Raw genomic sequence first — 16,365 nt, 5'->3', positions numbered from 1 at the left:
AGGATAAGCGTCGTTGCGCGTATCTTTGGCAACCATTTACAGTAGCATCCCATTTCTTTTTCGCGACGTGCCTCCTAAGGCGTAAATTTTTACTTGCAACTATAACGTGCCCAAACTATTTAGTGCGTAGTTATGTGCAGTCCGTGGCAGATTCGTAATCTGCGTAATCTCGTTTTGTGCCCGCATTCCCTTCTCGCAGGTTACACATGCAGCAAACACCCGGGTGCTGACGTGTGGTACGTCAAGAACTGCTCGGCGTCGTTTCTTGCAAGAGACTTACATTCTTATCCGGCTGATTCACCAGGGAGCTCACATCTGTCGCCCTTCTCCAAGTGAGATTTTTGACTTTTTTTTTTGTTGCTGCTCTGTGGTGTGACAGCTGCCGCATGGACGCTGTGAAGGCTTACTTTCAATTTGCTGTGCCTTTTAGTTGTAAAATATGGGCTACCTTTTAAATGGACGTATTTCCTTTTTCTTGTGAGAATGTCTATCAGCCGAAACAAGGGATACGTACATACTTGAAACAGACGAGGACGATGAAATAGGCAGGAATACACGTGAGCGCTTATTCAACTCGAAGTTATTCTAGAATACAGAGTTATTAAACATAGAGATAAACTCGACAAAGAAGTCATGCATGCGTGGCAGAAGCAGCCAGGTGTGGCAAGGAAGAAATGGAAGCAAAGCCATGCCATGTGAAATAAACATGTCCCAAAAACGAAGCAACATCGAATGGAAGGTAGCCTTATCTCTTAAAAAAAACGATTATCTTGCAGCTGAATGACTGAAGACTCAAGTTGGTAGTTTTATTCCGTTCTATGACTGGGGTGACGGGGAACATTGCAGTGGAGCTGGTTGGGGCACTAATTGAGCGGCTGCTCAGTCTGTCTGTATTTCGTTTCTTCACTAATTCGACAGAAGATGTAAATACGCGACAATTTAACGAAACCCGCGATGTTACATGCTACGCCCGTACCTTTCTTCTTACATTTCCTATTTCTCTCTCCTTCTCACTCTAAAGCAACGTCGCAGATTGCGCCTCGGAACATGTAAGCTGCAAAACGCGCTGTGCACGATAAAGCACATGCGTGTCTCAAGAGGTGGCGAGGGGCGTGCAACCATTTGTGCGGGGCAGCTTTTGCGTTGTTCGCAGCCTCGGAGAACATGGGCAGCCGTTATTCCGCTCTACATTTCCGCGCCCATTCTCCTCGGCAATGCAAGCATTTGCGGCTCCTCGAACTGCGTATCTTTCGTTCGGTTGGAGGACCGATATCCAGCGTTATTTTTACCGTTGCCCTCCTTTTGTGCCCCAGCCGCATCTCCTTCACACCGCGCTCAAGTGCTGTGCACACACATAAGCGGGCGGGCGGAGGAGGATGAGCTTATCTCGGTACTCTGAAGTCACCCTGTGGTCCTCTCTTCGGAGGCGAGAGAAAAATATTTATTGTATAGCGTCTGCGTGCTTTGTTTACATCGAGCGAAGAGCTCCTGAAAAGACCGCTTCGTTTCAGCAGCTTGGCCGGAGGTGCAACTCATCTCTCCTTGCTCCATGGAAGCTTTCGAGGAGTCTGTCGGCATGTCGGTCGTGCTCGCTATACTGTCGAAATTTCGCGATATCGCAAGCTTTAGGTTCCATTGAGAGAACAGGGGCCGTATAACGTAAAACTATTCCAATATGTTTCTATTCCAATCTCTTGACGTCAAATTTGCGTAACCGCCGCCGCAAGCATCAGGCGGTCACCCGCAAGGTTGTCTCCACAAACCAATCAAATGCTCCCCTCGTTCATAGGAGGTCACTTTTGTTTGCTTGATAAACGAATAACATTGCCTCCACTGAGACGTTTGTCTTATCTAATTGGCTCACAAGAGGCGAGGAGCATGCTCAAGTGGAGAGGGATTCGATGGGGCCGAGCCACTGCACTCAATATCCATAACCGGAGAAAGAGAATGGTGCCGGCGTCTGCGATTGGTCCGCTTTCTCTTACTTAGCTTGCGGTGGCTCGTCGACAATCGCGGCGGCATGCAACGGAAGCTTAAGAATGACGCTAAAACGGATCCTCAGCAAAGAAGAGTTGGCAGAACGAGGTCGTAAAGATGCCGAAAGTTCTCGAAAACGTTACACGGCCACGCAAAAAGTTTTATTACACGCAAATAAACCCATGCTCTCCGGCAGGGGCGAGTAGCCAGTGCCGGAGCGATCGGCGGCAGCCATCTTGTATTCCTTTCGGAACGGGGCAGCCTATGGCTATTCAGAAGAAAATTCAGTTTTGTTCGGCATATTAATGCATCTTTAAGGCGTACGCGTCACTTTGACGCGGTAAGATTTTGCGGTTTTGTGACGTCGCTTGAGAGGCAGGTGAAGTGGGTGCAGCCCGAAAACTTTTGACCAATAGCCGAGCGCTAATGGCGAAAAGGCGTCGAATCAGAAATAACTATTTTTGTTTGTTCGGTCAAATTATGCATAATCAGTGTGTACACGTCATATCAGAAGGAGAGCTATCGCGGTCTTCGTGACGTCGCGTGACAGACAGGGGAAGTGGGGGTGGTTCAAAAAAGTTTTTGACCAATCGTGGAGAGCTGATTACAGAATTGGAATAGAAAAGTTTGGAATAGTTTTACGTTATAGCGCCCCAGTTCGTATCTCAATACCAAACGCTCATTTCGTTGACTGCGCACAACTAACTTAGCATTTTATAGCATGCCTACCGTGTTCAATTTCAGTGACGCATTGCACACGTTGCTAAGGCCGCCCTAGTGTGTCCTGGTCGACCATGGTACTCCTGTTGGCAGAAGCGAGTTAAAGAATTGTTTTTGAAACCCTCGGCTACAAGCTTACCTGCGGCAGGGTTCGATGAAAATTCCAAAAAGTTCAGTTTCACATAACGTAGGCCCTGGGCAGAAATTTGGTGTTTACGTGAATATAATAAGCGTGGAAGCATGATTTCGCCACTTTCGTTTTGGTGTGGCCTACACCAAACTTAAAATTCATTCCGCGAGCTCCATGTCGTGTTCATGTGGAGTGGTCAACGAGGACATAGCCTACGTGTTTCTGGACAGATTCCTATATTTTTTGCCAGCAAGGGCAAAAACGGCGCGTCAAACTTAGGGATTTGGGCAATAAAGTCATTTTACTTTGGGATGATACTTGGACCATGGCCAGTTGGTGTCCTCAAAAGGACAGCATTCAGTGCTGTGCAATATATACATGTATGTATGTATGTATGTATGTATGTATGTATGTATGTATGTATGTATGTATGTATGTATGTATGTATGTATGTATGTATGTATGTATGTATGTATGTATGTATGTATGTATGTATGTATGTATGTATGTATGTATGTATGTATGTATGTATGTATGTATGTATGTATGTATGTATGTATGTATGTATGTATGTATGTATGTATGTATGTATGTATGTATGTATGTATGTATGTATGTATGTATGTATGTATGTATGTATGTATGTATGTATGTATGTATGTATGTATGTATGTATGTATGTATGTATGTATGTATGTATGTATGTATGTATGTATGTATGTATGTATGTATGTATGTATGTATGTATGTATGTATGTATGTATGTATGTATGTATGTATGTATGTATGTATGTATGTATGTATGTATGTATGTATGTATGTATGTATGTATGTATGTATGTATGTATGTATGTATGTATGTATGTATGTATGTATGTATGTATGTATGTATGTATGTATGTATGTATGTATGTATGTATGTATGTATGTATGTATGTATGTATGTATGTATGTATGTATGTATGTATGTATGTATGTATGTATGTATGTATGTATGTATGTATGTATGTATGTATGTATGTATGTATGTATGTATGTATGTATGTATGTATGTATGTATGTATGTATGTATGTATGTATGTATGGGAAAGGAGATGTACGCAATATTTTATGCAGTGATTCGCCGCTGTAGCCGATTTTCTGTCTTTTCTTGTAGCTGTCAGTGGTTGCTCGCGCTAAAGTGTTGTTTCTATTAGCATTACTTTTACTTATTAACTTTCAAAGCAAATTCATAATTTTGCAAAGAAGGGAAATGAAGTAGCCGGAAGCGTACTAGCTTACAACTTTTCTAGTGAGACGCCGTTTAACATTACGCACCTGCGTTTGTAATTGATGGTCTAAAGTTGATAATTTCGTAATTATGATAAAGTCTAGCCAGCGATTATGTAAATTTGCTGAAGTAACCGATCTCTTATATAAGGAAGACAAAGGAACATGCCGTATAATATTGAATGATACGATACCTACGTCGGTGCAATGCCAGTGCGTTTGCGATATCCACTAGACCTCTTGTGGCGTAGTGCGCGCGTCTATTAGAATATAATTCAATCCCTGTAAGGATGAAAATTGTTGAGTCGAAGTTGGCGGAACCTTTCCATCGACAAACCTTAAAAACATGCGCCGAATAAATTAAAAATGCCAGGCCTTCCGGTAGTTCTCTCTGGCGCGAGAAATGCGCAGAAGACGGTTTATTGTTGAGAAATAGAACGGAAGATTGTGACGAGAAATGTGAGGGGGAGGGGAGGAAGTTTATTCTGCTTTCAATACACAAATAAAACTAAGCAGCTTGTGTGTTCTTCTTTTGTCTCGTCAAAATCTGGCGCCGGTAAACCATAAGGCAGAAGCTAAACTTGCAACCATGTAGCCCAGCTTTCGTTTCTGACTGCAGGGTTTAATCCGAGCTGCCACTGTTACACGTAGTAGAAAACAGAAAACAGATACAATTAAAAAACAACCTAAAATAAAGGGGTCGTCGCAAAGGTGCTTTGTTCTGAGGAGTTTAACTGAGCACTCAAAAAAAAAAAACCATTTGAAATGAACTGGTATTGTTTGCTCGACAAGCGTGCTAAAAAGCCATAAAACAATCAAAAGTGTGCAACTTTATCGCAAAGGTAAGAAGCTGTGATTAACCGTTTGATCATTAAGAATAAAATTTTAAAAAACGAAACGACTGCGAAACGACTGCGAAACAAGCTACTGCCAAATTTCGGAACTCCATAAGGTTTTTCTTTTAGGAGCGGCAATATTTATGCCTTCTTTTGTCCTCGTCTTGTGTAGCGCTGTAACGAACCTTACTATGAATTTTTTTTTCACTGCAAAAATAATCCAGCAGTAATGAAGCTGTTTCAACGAACAATGTGCTCGGTAACTGTCTCACTCAGCATAGGCGACTCAAAGTAGGTATTTGTCTGGGATGCCTTGCGAACGTACAGGACAAATAAAAAAAATGAAAATGTGAGGGAAATACATATACTTGGCAAAGCTCTACTTCACACTGTGAGAAAATGAAAGAATTGGGAGGGCAGGCGGAGACGGCAAGCAACCCGAGGCATAAAGCTTTCGAATCTGCCAGTGCCGTAAGCCCCCCCCCCCCCCGCGCTCTAGGAACGCCTATGGCTGTTTCAAGCTCGCAGCAGCTCGGAACAGCGGCGAGAATGCGAAACGAGATGGAACCCACTCGGTGACGACGACGACGACTTCGTCACCAGACAGCGCGTTTCGTAAAAACGACTTGCGAGCCCTCGCGGCGGCACCGCCATCGCTTCCTATTTTGCCCGAGAAGCGCTGCAAGTTCTCATTAGTCGTCGCCTTATCTGGGGATCACGAAAACGCCACCGCCGGAATGAATGACCGTCCGGGTAATTTTTCCGGACCGAAAACGACCTGATGCTACCTCGCTCCTACTGACTCGCCTTCGTTTCGGCCGTCTCGGATCTTCGGGCGGCGGCTTTGAAGGACTCCCCGACCTCGCTGCGAAAATCCAGCGTGAACGCTTACGTTCTAAAGAGGAATATGTGATGGTGTTTCTCAGTGGGCTTCGTTTTGCTTCGTTTCTTTTCTTCTTTTTTTTTTCGACTCGGGGGAGAGCACTGTCAGCGGGCATATAGACGAGGGCCATGAAATGCCTTAAGAAATAAATTAGAAAAACACAACGAAAAGAAGAAAAAATGGAGAGTACGTCCGGATGAGTTTTTAAGTAGTTGCGAAGGAGAGAAAGCTTTCACGAGTGGATCAGAGAGAACCAGAGAAAGTTAGATGTTGTAATGGCAGCGTCCCCTAGTTACTTTGAGCTTCGTTAGTACTTTTTTCTTTTTTCTCTTTCGATCTGTACGTACCAGTCTTAGTGGTCTTTTAACACAAGACCGTATTAGTTTTACAGATAAGAAGCCGAGAACGCAAGGAAGAATGGATTGGGCACATATGTATAGGACATCACGTGGCATCAGGGACCCGTAAATATTCGAGCGAGAAAAAAAAGTAACCTTACAGATTTCTATTTCTTTTTTTGTTCTCATCAGTTTTATTACTTTACGTGAGTAGGCTATTTGCATAACACGTCGTGATAGGCAGTATATACGATTGGCGAAATAAGATATTCCCTGTGAAAGTGTCGTTACTGCCCGAAGTTTGAATTCCCGGCAAACAGGCAGGGACCAGAAGCCACAGTTCGGAGTAAATTGGGCGAAGTTTCATGTGCGTACGCTAAATGTAGCGCAAGCAAGATCGTAAAATTACGAATACAGTGTCGCACAATTGATTGCGGCCCCACAAAATGTCAAAGAGAGTTGCTGACTTTATTGTAGCTTTCGCCGTAGCCATCTTTAAGACGAACTTTCATTCTGTTTTACCACGCGAAACTTCCGATGCTTGTTTTTCTTCATTTAGATTACTATATAAAAAAAAAAAAAACACTACATCCGTGGACCGTTCGTTGCCACATGCATTTAGCTGGCCAAACCGAGCAGAAATGCTTCTTCCTCACCCATTTCAATGTAGCTTTCACCAATGAATACGTATTCTACTGAGGAAAGGCGTCATTCGTTCGTAGACCCCGCACCGTAATCGCGGCAACTTGAGTTGTAAAAGCACTTCCATAATGACAGCTTGTGCGGACCTTTCGGAAAGTTGGCTTAGTCTATGACATCAATGCGAAGACCTAACGGAGCGTCTGAATAGCAATTGCAAAGAGAGCGGTTGAACATGCGGAAAACGTCAGGCGCGCTTCAAGGCCTAACGCGACTCTTCCTTGCGCACTCGAACAGAAGGTCCCATAGAGCGGGGTGCCTAATTGGCTACGGCGAATTGGTTCTTCGCCATTGCTCTCTTACGCCGAACCCTATACAGATCTCGCTGACAACAGCCGAGCATACGGCACCCTTAAAGAGCCACCCCGTGCATGGGATCCTCATTTGCGCTTTTTCTAGCGGCCCATAATCTTCGGGCAAAGAGGAGCCGCGACGAGGGAGAATTCGCGGAACCTTTATTCCAAACGAGCTTCGCGTGGGAGCTAATGCGGAGAGAGCTGCTTGAGTGCTTCGGCGAGGCGGAAGGAGATTGACCGGGAACTCCTCGCTTCTGATCCGCCTTTCATTTTCCGCGAGCGCCACTCTGCCCGTGGCATCTTGAATTTCACAGACACACACAGAGAAAATTATGCAGAACTCTGCTCCAGTTGTCCAAGTATGCGTAAGCGATGTGCCACTTGCTCATCTTCACACAGCTGTTGTCGTAATCTTATCAAACTTGATCCGATCAGTATAGACCCTTATCAACTCTTATCGGTCGTTATCAACAATATCGAACTCGAACCTACACTTATCAGCCCTTATCGGTCCTTATCGACCTTATCAGAATTGCTCCGACCATTATAAGTCCTTATGGCTCTTTAGCACATTGTTCATCCTCGTCGATCCATTATCAATCGTTATGAGACTCGCATACCCCTCATCACTCCTTATCATCATATTTATCGGTTCACTCACTGCTTATCTGTCTGTGTTGAGCGACGAGAACGCACGAGTCCTCAGAGATCAGTGGCATTTCGGTCGGTGAAGGGACGCCCCAACGGAAGGCGTACCCCGCGACTACCGAAACGCATCGGGGATGTCGAGTGTCTGGAATTAAATTTTGGCAAAACTGGAATTTTCCTGAAGTCTATAAGGCTCTAAGCCGGCTCTACATGTGATCCTAGAGGTGGCTTTTATTCCTCCATCACCAAATCTTCCAACAAAGCCTTCACAGAAACTGTTCTCCTATGAGATTTGCATTGTACCCCCGGTGCAACACATCGTTCAACCTGTGGTTCTGATGTATTCACCTCCTGCAAGTGTGGGTGTTCAGCCCAGTCGGTTAGACAATCGGCTTCCGAACGTGGGGTCGTAGGGTCAAGGTCGCCACCGCCGACATTCTTCCTTTAGAATTTATTTTTTTTTTTCTTTATGGAGCACATCGTGTTACGCGTTACGGACGTACAGACAGACCAACGGACAGACTTCCTGGGTGAGTGGCCTAAGAATTCTTACGCATTGAAAAAGTCAGACAGACATCGCCACCCCTCGACGTTTCATTGCCAGTGGCTCTGCATGCAAGCCAAAGTGCGATAAAACAATCTCGTAACACTTAGCTGTCATTTCCCCGTTTTCTGCATACCACGTATGCTAAGCGGCCACGGTGACGCAACAATCCAGGAATGAGGTGCAGCACCAACACTGTTTCGGTACGTTGGGCGCTCCCTACAGTGCCGGGAAAGTAAAATCTGCAAGCGGCGGAGTACTTCAATATTTAAAGCAATGGAACGCACCGTTTCGTCCTACAATAGCGCTGTCCCAAAACAGCAAGGAAATGGGGCACTTTAATCTCCGAATTTTCAAAATCTCGTCTCCGCGATTTCGGGACTCGGACAGATGAAAACAAGCGCGCATCGAAATATCTAGGAGCTCCACGAAGGCTGTTTCACAACGAATCGCAACGGAGAGATTGAAATTCAAAGCAGAAGAGCGAGGACGTGTAGCAGTTCGTCTCTAGAACGTCAAACGACAGGGAGTTAGCGGAAGCACGTTCTGCAGAATCGTGCGGAACAACGACGCGCGCAAGTCGAAGCCGCGAACCCTTCATTGCAGGTGGAGCTAGTGATTATTGCCTCGTGGCGCGAGACAATTATGGTTGTGCTGGCGTCATCTCATAATTATCCTCGGAGCTAAATGGATTACCATGGGACTGAATAAAAAAAAAGTTATAGAATATTCCATGGCTGTTGAACAGCAGGCTTCGATGTATAGGGTGATCATTTTTAAGTTTTAGGATATATTGAAATATCGACTCTTATTTTCAGAAAGGCGGACATTACTTGACAAACTAATTGACAAAGATTTAATAATTAACTTCTTAATAAATTACTTTGCAGCACATATTGCAATTTACGACTTTTAGCCGATGAGCTTAAAGGCGTGTCCACTTGGAATTGATTTGCAAGATGACAGCAGTTTCGAGATATCTGCCATCAAACTCGCCGTGAAATTGCACTGTATTTCCACTTACGTTTTGAACAAAACCAGCCGTGGTTGCTCAGTAACTATGGTGTTGGGCTGTTGAGCACGAGGTCGCGGGATCGAATCCCGGCCATGGCGGTCGCATTTCGACGGGGGCGAAGACACCCGCGTACTTAGATGTAGGTGCACGTTAAAGAACCCCAGGTGGTCGAAATTTCCGGAGTCCCCCACTCCGGCGTGCCTCATAATCAGAAAGTGGTTTTGGCACGTGAAACCCCATAATTTAATTTAAAATAAGGTTTTGAACAAACGTTCTTCTATGCATTGAAGCACAGAAGTAACTGGAAAGCACATCTATTTCGTTCAACATATTGCGAAATAATATCTCGAAACTGTTGTCATCCTGGAAATTCATTTCGAGTGGATGCGTATTGCACACTCACCGGCTACAATTTATAAATTGGAATATGTGCGGTAAAGTAATTAGTTAAGAAGGTAATTAGCAAATTTTCATTATTTCAATATGTGTTTCGATTTCTCGTGCTACTAATATCCGCGTCCTTGAATATTTCAGCTTAAGAAAAAAATTATTCTATCTGCCACAGGCGGTTTTTAAAAATTCTGTAAAACTTAAAATTAATCATCTCGTACTTCATCTTAAGATAAAAAAAGACATACTGTATAGACTTAACATATCTATAAGACATATTAACATCTGCTATGTTATTACCAAGACCTCTAGTGTTAACGTGTACATTTTCATTTCATTAGTTATTTCGCTACCTGTGTTAAGTCTGTTACTTAAAAATATATTGTTTAGCTGTGATTATCAGTCCTGTTCACATTAAATGTTTCTATATGAATTGCTGAAGGCCCAGTTGGGATTCATGAAAGACGCCTCACCTACAGGGCAGAAATAGCTGAGTATAGTTGTGCACATTCTATTCGTTATGTGATTATGTATTGTTTATTGTGCGTATGTAATACGGTTTTATGCCCAAAATAAGCAAATCAAGAAATTATTCGAGAAGGCGTTGAATGCCTTTAGCATTCCATGCTATTCTTTATGAACTTCAGTTTTTCTCCCTTCTCCCTTCCCCCAGTGTAGGGTAGCCAACCAGACTATTGACTGGTTAACATCCCTGCCCTCCTGTATTCTTCTCTCTCTCTCTCTCTCTCTCTCTCTCAGTTTTTCATCAAACTGTCGTTTTATCCGAAGTTCGCCTTTGTTATAGCGTTCTGACAGAGCAGTTTAATCACAAGCACTGCGCAACAGCTATTTTTAACTTTAGAGCCACAATAAGATACACATTGAAAAGCTGCAGTAAACCGGACCACATATACAGCCAAATTAGTTCGTATGTCGCAGTTGGTCGCAAGAGAGTGTACCGGCGACTTCTTATTGGCCGGCTAATGCCAAGTTGTTCTCCCGGACGGAAAGCTTCGCGAGTTCAGCCACCGACTTTACAACCTATGATCATCAGCCGTGTGAACCTGATATTTGTCATGCTATCGACGCTAAGCAACATTGTGCTAGGTTAGTCCTGGCTTGCTTCGCATTCTGTTTGAAAGCGCCCAGTACTTATCACTTCGTATCTGCGATGGATTAGAGGCGGTGCCCAACATGAACAAGATAGTTGTAGTGTTGGTAGCCGGGTCGGATTCCTCTTCAACGATATTCTCATTAGAAAATGGTCCCTCTTCATCACCTCCGCCTTTTACCTCCCTTATTGCACGCACCAACAAGACTTAACTTCTAGAAGGTAGAGAGATATGTTCTGAAAGACAAGCTTTATTTGCCGCTTCCCCCTACTTCGCAGACACTGGCGGTTCTTGTCATATCGATCATGAAGCAACCGAAGCCACTGGGACGAAAAGTGAGCCTATGAACGAAAACTAACATAGAAATGAAGACATTTCTGTAAGCGTCAAGAAAGGCTTCGCTTACCAGCTATTCACACCCAGGCGTGGGGTCCACCGATTCTTTAAATGACAACTTTGCCTGTCGGTCCGCCTAATGCACTATATCCAGGTGGATATGCGATAAGAAAAATGATTCACGCCGGACACACGGGGATAGAGACATATTGCAGCCAAAACACACAACATGCAGAATCTCGTTGAGCCTGCAGCATCTCGCAGAAAATTATATTTTACCTTTTATACTTCTGACATTATACTGCAACCAGCCGTGGTTATTTAGTGGCTATGGTGTTAGGCTGCTAAGCGCGAAGTCGCCGGATCGAATCCCGGCCACCGCGGCCGCAATCCGATGGGGGCCAAATGCAAAAACACCCGTGTACTTGGATTTAGGTGCACGTTAAATAAACCGTGGTGGTCCAAATTATCCCGGAGTCCCCGACTACGGCGTGCCTCATAATTATATTGTGGGTTTGGCACGTAAAACCCAAATAAAAATAAGAAACATTCAATTGCAAGCACTTTAGTAGCGAGGGAGGCAGAGGTGGTGCTAGTCCGTGCTGCAAGTACACGTCGTAACTTAATCCTTGGTCCAAGTATATGTTGTAGACACATTTTAGGTGCAGTCATGGCGCTACCTTATTTTTGCGCTTATATGTGATGTTGTGACACGTAATTGTTGTAACAATCATTATGTCACAAAATGTCACTTTTTGCGGCGTAGTGTCAACTCCCATGTTGTCGCCTCGGAACTGCCACCTCGTGCAAGCTTATCGCAACAATAAGGAAAATATGTGCGATCCCTATAGGTACTACACTTAATACGGACACCCATAGGGGAACATAATTGTCAGCAGTGACTGGTAGAAGAGCTGCCCATTTTTCTTAAACAAACACTCGAGGAACGCATAAAGTGACCTGTTTCCAGAATTTGTTAGCACTAGAAAAATTCGATGAGTGCTCGAGCTGCTTCACGAACCAAAGCGCACACGACCACATGGAGCCGCTCATTGCGATACCTTTACGTTTTTAACATTTTGAACACGCCCACGCGCACGCACGCACATGCACACGCATGTGCGCACACACACGTAACGCACGCACACACGAACACTAGCACACATACAAACACATATACACACATACAAACACATACAAACACACACATACAACCCACTCCACGAGCGAATCTCTCGAGCCTCCTGCCCATTATATAAGGCTTACGAATAAGCTCCGCGCTAAGTCGTCTGAACGATTTGGGCCTCGTACAGCGCGCAAAACATGTGGGGTTGAAAGCACGCCCACTACCTTAGTCACACCCAGTGCCTCGACGGCTCCTAGGCGCTCCAGAAGAGCGCGAGCGTGAATTCCACGTCGGTGGATTTCCATTTGTGAGCCGGTCGGAGATAACGTAAGTGCAGGGGTCTCTCACGGTCTCACCGGTTATTCTCGGCTCGGCGACGGAGAGTATACACCGCAGGGCGAGAGAACCCAGAGAACCGCTGCCAGCAGCCAGCTGCTGCAAACGGCGTCCGGCACCGCTCTCGGGCGTGTGATCCGTCATCGGGCCAAAGCGCGGTACGTAGCCAGGAGCCACGCAGTCGGCCTTCGTTCGTTTTAATGGCCATCGTCAACGAGGTCGTGCCCCGGTCCCGAGACCCCTCCCCCCAGATCCCCCTCTTTGTGCCTCCGAATACTCGTTTAGATTACAGCTGGAGAGCAGATTAGAGTAGTGAATAACGCGCAGACGACGCGACTGTCACGCGTAGAATAAACCCGTCCTGCGGTTCTTGCAGGCCTGCCACACATTCTCGCACTGCGCACCGAGGTGGTGCACGCGCTCTTGCATGCTGCTCGCTATCTTGCGAGCCATGCGTGCCTACGCCTTCCCCTTCCCTCCCCTCCTACTCATCCCCCCCCCCCTCCTTCCAGCTCCTCACTATTTCCATCTCTTTGTCACGACGGTCGGGTTAATCTTTGCAAAAGCATGGCCTCTATGAATCCGCGTTGTGCCAACTTTTCGCAGCTCTTCGTGGGGATTTTCGGTGGGACGGTCGCGGTATCCGCGTGGGGAAGTATTCGGTTGAATGGATGACAGGCAGCATGCACGAAGCAGGCGCAAACGAGGCAGTCTACTTTTTCGTTGATTTGCGTTCTCTAGTGACTTTGAACGCTCAATGCTCCACAGTTTTGTTCAGACAGTATTTAACTCTTGTTATCAAAAAGAAAAGACGCATGGCCTTGTTAGTCAGTCCGGGCACAAATAATGCTGCCTGATGAGAGCTTGCTCAGCACAGTATAAAAGAAACGCGTGTGCTAGCCGCTCAAATGGTACACGAGGCTGGAAAAAACTGAATGAACGACTCTCTTCATTTTCAACAGCCACGTTGCTTAATGAGGACAAGTGCATCGCATGAGGAGCGCAAAGTTTACCGCGCATTTTCATCGCCAAGTTTCGCTAATTAGGTTTTGGGTTGTTTGTTGCGAATTATAAGAACTTTTGTTGCGAATTATAAGATTAAGAAATCAAGCGTTTCACAAGGGAGCTTTGCTTTTGGTCAGCGTGACCTTGAGAACAGCCGAAAGCAACCGGTCTTGAATGCAGGCAGCGCCAAAGCATAGCACCTAATTTTGTTGCTAAGCAAAGAGGATATATACAAGCCCTCACTGACGCTAAACAGCAATCCTAGAGCCACTTCATGAGATGCGAAAATTCAAACATTACTTTTCTGACCGTTCTAGCACATCGCTATGGATCAACACCACAAGAACGCTGCTGCTGCTTCGGAAGTACGGACTGCAGCCGGACTGCATGACAGTCTGCGACAGGCAATGAGGAGTATTCCTGTTCATTCACGTTTCAAGTGAATCTTAACTTTGTATCCTCGCCTCCTATATATGCCAGGTGTTTCTGCGAAGAACTTAAGCATTTTTTTTAAATTGTATGTGGCAGATAGAATATTTCTAGTCCTTTAGCCGGCCCACTCGAAGAGGCAAATCTTTGGTGCACGAGATGGAAATTTGCAATTTGATATTTAACGAAAATTCACTTGAAGTGGGTGACACCATTTCTGGGATATCCGTGATCAAACTTTGATCAAACGTGACCAAACAAAAAGCCGGTTTATGCATTGAAGCACAAACTTAACTTGACCGCCAATGTATGTTTTAGCAAAGTTGGGACATTAATATGTCGAAACTGGTGTCACCCTGAGAATTCGTTGTAAGGGGATCCGCTTTGAGAACTGTCCGGCTACAATTTATAAATTGCGATATATCCAATAGGTAATTAGTTACTACCTTAATTAGTTGATTTTTTGTTGATTGGTCATTTGTGCATTTCGATTTTTCATGAAATAATGTCCGCCTGTTTGAGCAATTCAGCTCAAAGATTAGAATCGTGGAATCTGTGACAGGTGATTTTTCAAAAAAATAGCTTAAAGCCTTCACTGAAACACCCTGGTCAGTATATTTTGCTCACCTTTCCCAACTCTAGTGTGTCGGCTACCCAAACGAGCTCTGTCCTGGCTAACCTCCCTCTCCTTTCTTTCTGTCTCTCTATTTTTCTGCTGCAAGTGTACTAGTTCCTATACTTCCTCAACAAAGGAAGCGGTGAATCAAACATTCAGACTGCGGTGTTTGCCCTCGCCAAAGGAAATGGATTGGCTTTTTTGAATAGAAATTCACCAATGCTTATTCATTTTTTAGTGGAATGGCCGATAGCGCCAAGTGCAATGCCTGCGGTGTCGAGGAGACTATAGAACACCTCCTGTGCTACTGCCCATCTTTTGAATATGAAAAACATGAGTTTTGCACAGCTCTAAATTAGTTGGACAGAAAACCATCCACCTTGAGAGAGAGAGAGAGAATGAAGAGGAAAGGCAGGGAGGTTAACCAGATATGAGTCTCCGGTTTGCTACCCTACACTGGGGATGGGGGATAGGGGTTGGAAAGCTGATAGAGAGGAAAACGAAAAAAAAATACAAGATATTGGGACCATGGCCTCGCATATCGCAGCTACAAAATGCCACAAAAGCGCTGCTACGATTTCTAGAGGCTGCAGGACTGAGTGACCGTCTGTGATCTGGGCTGAGTGACGTCTGTGATATAGTGCAGTGAACTGTTACTACGTTGGCGACAGCCACAGAGGACTTTACCTTCTTCTCTTGATGTTCGCGCCCACTTTTTCCTACTCCCAGTGCAGGGCACTCAACCAGGCTCATCCCTGCTTTAAATTTATCCTCTCTCTTTCTTCCTCTCTTTCAGCGTTACGAATGTTTATGCGGAGGAGGAAGTGTTCAGCTGTTTGTATGAGCACTAGACAGATGCTAAATAAGCGTAATGCTTATTTCTTCGGTAACAAATCTAATCTAGGCTTGAATACTGGCGGCGAAGCTAACGGGGAAACATATTCTTTTCTCAGTTTCCCGTACGAATGGTCGAACAAAGTGGACTATAAGCGATATCAAAGGCGGTCGTCGAATGAGTGCTTGTGCAGATGCGTTCAACGAGGCGGCAAACCTTTTGTTATCAAACGGCGTGATATGGCGTATCAGCGACCCCAGGAGGTTGAGGTGCCTAAATATTAAGCTGGATCAACCGCCTTGTCGCGGCGTGTGGCAGAATCTGCTAACTTATTTGAGATGGCTGAGAGCATTCCGTGATATAATTATGATTGCTCTAGCAATTATACGGACCCCCCCTGCGAACTTTCACCGTCGCTGTCGCTGTGATGTTCCGTATGAATTTCAGGTGCGATAAGTAACTACCGTGCCCTGCACACCGTTCGCTGTGGGAGCCAGAGAAAGAGGGCGAAGTTGAGCCGAGAGTGATGATGGCATAATGGACGTAGTTATTCGGCACACCCAATGTTGTAGGTCGCGTGATCAAGCACGCGCTAGAGGAGGGGGGACAGGTGAGCGGGCATCTCTCCCCTAGCCCGGCCGCGGTTTCGCATGGCTGCCCTCGCGGCTGAGCGCGTGCGCTGCCTCCGAGCCGTATCTCGAAAGTCATCTGCGGTGCGTGCGAAGGGTAACGGCGAGCCGAGGTGGCTGGTGGCTTCACGCGGACTGCGTTCCCGCGCGCCTACTGGTGGAGGTCCCGTAATCTCCACTTTCCGAGACGCCGTGA

The 16,365-nt window shown here is 45.3% G+C and overlaps 1 protein-coding gene and 1 long non-coding RNA gene across 5 annotated transcripts in view; one reads left to right on the top strand and one right to left on the bottom strand.

Annotated features, from left to right (window-relative positions):
- LOC126531227 (dopamine D2-like receptor) overlaps positions 1-16,365 on the bottom strand; it is a 457,194-nt gene that overhangs the window by 110,887 nt on the left and 329,942 nt on the right. The gene's annotated exons all lie outside the window — the stretch shown is intronic.
- Positions 1-16,365, top strand: part of LOC129385078 (uncharacterized) — a 63,316-nt gene that overhangs the window by 1,589 nt on the left and 45,362 nt on the right. For both annotated transcript variants that reach the window (XR_008612626.1, XR_011894805.1), the window contains exon 2: positions 200-332. This is a non-coding gene — a long non-coding RNA (uncharacterized lncRNA). The remainder of the gene's footprint in view (positions 1-199; positions 333-16,365) is intronic.

This window comes from Dermacentor andersoni, chromosome 5 (genome assembly GCF_023375885.2).
Source record: "Dermacentor andersoni chromosome 5, qqDerAnde1_hic_scaffold, whole genome shotgun sequence".
NCBI lineage: Eukaryota > Metazoa > Arthropoda > Arachnida > Ixodida > Ixodidae > Dermacentor > Dermacentor andersoni.
Note: the sequence above shows the minus strand (reverse complement) of the source record. Positions and strands in the feature narration are given on the sequence as shown.